This window comes from Periplaneta americana, chromosome 12 (genome assembly GCF_040183065.1).
Source record: "Periplaneta americana isolate PAMFEO1 chromosome 12, P.americana_PAMFEO1_priV1, whole genome shotgun sequence".
In the NCBI taxonomy this organism is placed as follows: domain Eukaryota; kingdom Metazoa; phylum Arthropoda; class Insecta; order Blattodea; family Blattidae; genus Periplaneta; species Periplaneta americana.
In genome coordinates this window covers 41,058,232-41,062,261 of record NC_091128.1, presented here as the reverse complement: position 1 = coordinate 41,062,261, position 4,030 = coordinate 41,058,232, and the positions used below count along the sequence as shown (strand labels likewise).

The window sequence follows — 4,030 nt, the reverse complement described above, 5'->3', positions numbered from 1 at the left end:
ATTAGATCACGGTTAATTTCCTGGTCTTTTAATCCCTCCATACAGGAAATAACATATGCAGCAGAGCGCATGTTTTTTAAACTGACGTTATAACGGTAATACTATCTATCTACTTCGCTCCAATAGATGACGCAATAGTAAGCACATTCCTTTCACGGTTGATCTCCTGGTTGGAGAACAGTATGTGTTTGCCACAAGAGGGAGACACTTAATCATCTCTCCTGAGAAATATGGTAAAATGGAGTTACCCCTTTTTGCACCAGACTTTCCAATTCTTGAGTTAAGTTATTTATTTGCCGTGTTTGCAGAAATTATTTAGTTAATGTATAACTTATTCGCTTACTTCTTAACTACCATGATAGTAGAAATTCTTCAGTTACTTCCTAGATGTCATGATTGTAAGAAATTCTTGGAGACTGTGTCTGTAAGAATTCCTTAGATGCTATGATTATAGAAGTACATCAGTTACATTCCTGAATGCCACGATTGTAGAATTTATTCACTTATTCCTTGGGTGCTATGATTATGGAAATTCTGCAGTTTGGCCTATTACCTAGATGCCATGATTGTAGAAATTAATTTATTCGTTATAGGTATGTTTCGACTGTAGAAATTCTTCAGTTACTCCTTATATTCTATTAAAAAAATCTTCTGTTATTCCTCAGACGCCAGTGTTTATTCTATTTTAATAGTGAGGTTACTCGTTTCGTCAGGTCTGAAGTGACATATTTCGTGACTTGTGTAGACGATTATTTCCTAAAGATTTTAAGTGCTACTCAAGATCCAGACTTGTTCTGTTGCAAAAGAGTGTCTATTATCACGATCAGATTGAAATTTCGACTTCAGATAATCGTTGTAAGGAATTTTAAAAGGAATTAAGTATAGACTTGCAGAAATAACATAAATATATTCATTACAAGAATAGAAAAATAAGGGAACTATACAATTTTTGAAAACATGTTATTTTCTGTGAAGGTCACATACGTACTCACAAATCACTGAAATATCAGAAAAAGCTGCAGGATCATTAGAGGTAGTATTTTATAATAAAGCAAAACCTGATTTTCAAAATCGATTGTGGACACCATTTTTCTAGTTGCGGACAAAGTCCATAACATAATCTCCCATAGTGTTTTTATTTTAGTAGATTATTTTACGACGCTTTATCAACATCTTTGGTTATTTAGCGTCTGAATGAGATGAAGGTGATAATGCCGGTGAAATGAGTCCGGGGTCCAGCACCGAAAGTTACCCAGCATTTGCTCATATTGGGTTGAGGGAAAACCCCGGAAAAAAACCTCAACCAGGTAACTTGCCCCGACCGGGAATCGAACCCGGGCCACCTGGTTTCGCTGCCAGACGCGCTAGCGTCCACAGGTGTGGACTGTTGTTGTTAATTGTGTTACAAGTAAGTAATCGCTTTATAAGGAACCATTGCCATTTAATATTCCTATTAGATTGAAATGCCGATGTTTATACATATAAAAATATTATCATAAACAATTAGCCTATATAGTACTATGCGAATAGGTACGACGTTTTAAGGGACTATAGCAATATGCATTTTATTCTCCACTCACACATTGTAATTTAGAATGAAATTGAAGTCATATACCTAAATTCTTGGGACTCTAAAAATGTCTTTCACATGTAATGTAGAAAACGAAATTTATCTTTTTATTTGGCTACACAGAAAAGTATTTAATTTATGTTTTCTTTTGAGAATCGAACTACAATCAAGAATATCACTGAACTGTTGTAAAACACATAAAATTTGTAACAAAAATGTCATTTTGATGACATCGATTTTTCTGTAAGTCATGCAGATGACCCGCGGGAACGAGTTCTCTCCCAGCTCCCTGGCAGCTGCAGCGGGACGTCACAGCCGGAAGTGGCGTCACGCGGATGTTTGGCGAGGCTATCGGGTCACATCCACTGTTTGTCATTCTCTTATTATTAATTGTTATGGAAGGGGGAGGCAGCCGATCGACTTGCCAGCCTTCATCCCTTCAACATTGTCGATATATACCTCACTTCACATTTAAGGCTATTTTACATTATCCATGATCTTTCCTGTTTGTTAAATGCATGTGTTTATATTACCAGGCTCGGTGTTTGTCGATTCGTGTACACTTACACAAAGCAACAGTAGATGGCAGAAAGTGATTACACATACCGTACAGAGCGGCAACAGATAGCGTGTCAACAAATGAAAATCTGAACAGGCTCTTCGATAAAGTACTGCCTCGCAGTCACTTTCGAGAATGGCTAACAAGTTTCTATGTAGTGTCCTTCTTGCTGTCCAAATGAACATGGTGACTTCCTCATGACGATCAAATAGGGGTTGATGTCTTTTTTGTTGTCCATATTACCATAATACTTTCAAATATGTAAGTATGACTTTCTCAATATGACTTCCAAATAATGGGTAATATTTTTCTTGCTGTCCACATTATCATAGTACTTTCAAATATACATGAATTTGTCATGATGATTCCCTAATAATGTTCAAATTAGGGGTAATATACATCACATATTCATTATATATGAGGTCTCGCCTACCTCACTGAATATTACACGACTACTATGAAGTAGCCAATGTGTATTATCACCATTTAATTCGAGAAAAATTCGTACCGGCACCGGGAATCGAACCCGGGACCTCTCAGCTCTATGCGCTGAGTGCTCTTTCCAACTGAGCTATGCCGGGACACGATCCACGGTGCCGGCCGAACTCCTCTCGTAATGTTTTGCGGCCTTACTACCTGCACATTAGACAATGTAAGTCAAAGTAAGACAATCTCGCCAAATACCGTCCCGCTATCATCAATCTCATCGACGCTAAATAACATCATAGTTGATACAGCGTCGTTAAATAAGCGACTAAAAAGCATGCAATGTACGTACGTACGTACGTATGTATGTATGTATGTATGTATGTATGTATGTATGTATGTATGTATGTATGTGTCATATTAATATTCAAATTAAAACTATATCTTGCCTGCTATTCTAATGCCATAATACAGTACATATTATGTGATGTTGTCATATCTTACTATTAACATTAATGTCGTCGTTGTTCCTGCAATAACTCTGCTATGTGACATATTTATCGATTTTCAGATTTTTTAAAATAACTTAAATAGTGATACAGCATATAATAAAATCTCCTATATGTAATTATATTTATTTGTTTCGAAAATGTAAGAATTCACAGTCTCCTATGTATGGCTGTCATAGGATGAATGAATGTGTTTTTTCTTCCTACTGAAAATTTTTATATTTTGCACATAGGAGTTACTGGAGGAACAACGACGATATGTTACTTGCTGACCTAGTATCATGACAATTACAAATTGGGCTAGATTAAACGTGATGGAATTCTCATGATATCTTCCTAACTGATCCTAAAATTAGATGCAATATATCTTTGTTTTTATTAGATTAACCATAACATTTTCAAATAAATATGATGGTTTTCTGAAGATTGCTTCTTATTCACGGAAGTCCAGAGAACTATGACCTCTTAATTCAAAATTTGATACTTAATGAAATAATCTTGGAGTCTCAGTTTCTTCTATCTTTCCTCAGTGGGTTTCAATTCACAAGGTTCAATAAGATCTACTGGAGAATGAATAATTTACTTTATAAGAAAAAACTGTCTTTCTATAGATACCGTAGATATTTCCGGAAATAAGAAGTATTAATATTATTATTTATTATTATTTATTTATTTTTATTGTTGTCGGGTACTTGACTGTTCGTCATTCATCCATATGAAGTCAGTTATGTAGACCAATTTACCGACAGAGTCGTTGCCCAGGGTGAGCCATAGGAGGCTGGTCTACGCTACACCCGCGATGAGAAGAGATGATGATGGAATTTTGTTGGGATGCCATAGGGGAACCAGAGCCTCCGGAGAAACCCTTTGTGTTATCTGGACCACAGATTTGCCCAACACAAGTTATAAATCAGGGGCAAACCGGGGATCGAACCCTGGTCCACAAGATTATAAGTCCAGCGCTCT

At 36.3% G+C, this 4,030-nt stretch overlaps 1 non-coding gene across 1 annotated transcript; it reads right to left on the bottom strand.

Annotated features, from left to right (window-relative positions):
- Nucleotides 1–2,634: 2,634 nt before the first annotated feature.
- Nucleotides 2,635–2,710, bottom strand: TRNAY-AUA (transfer RNA tyrosine (anticodon AUA)). Its single transcript has one exon. It is a non-coding gene; the product is annotated as a tRNA-Tyr (tRNA).
- Nucleotides 2,711–4,030: the final 1,320 nt, after the last annotated feature.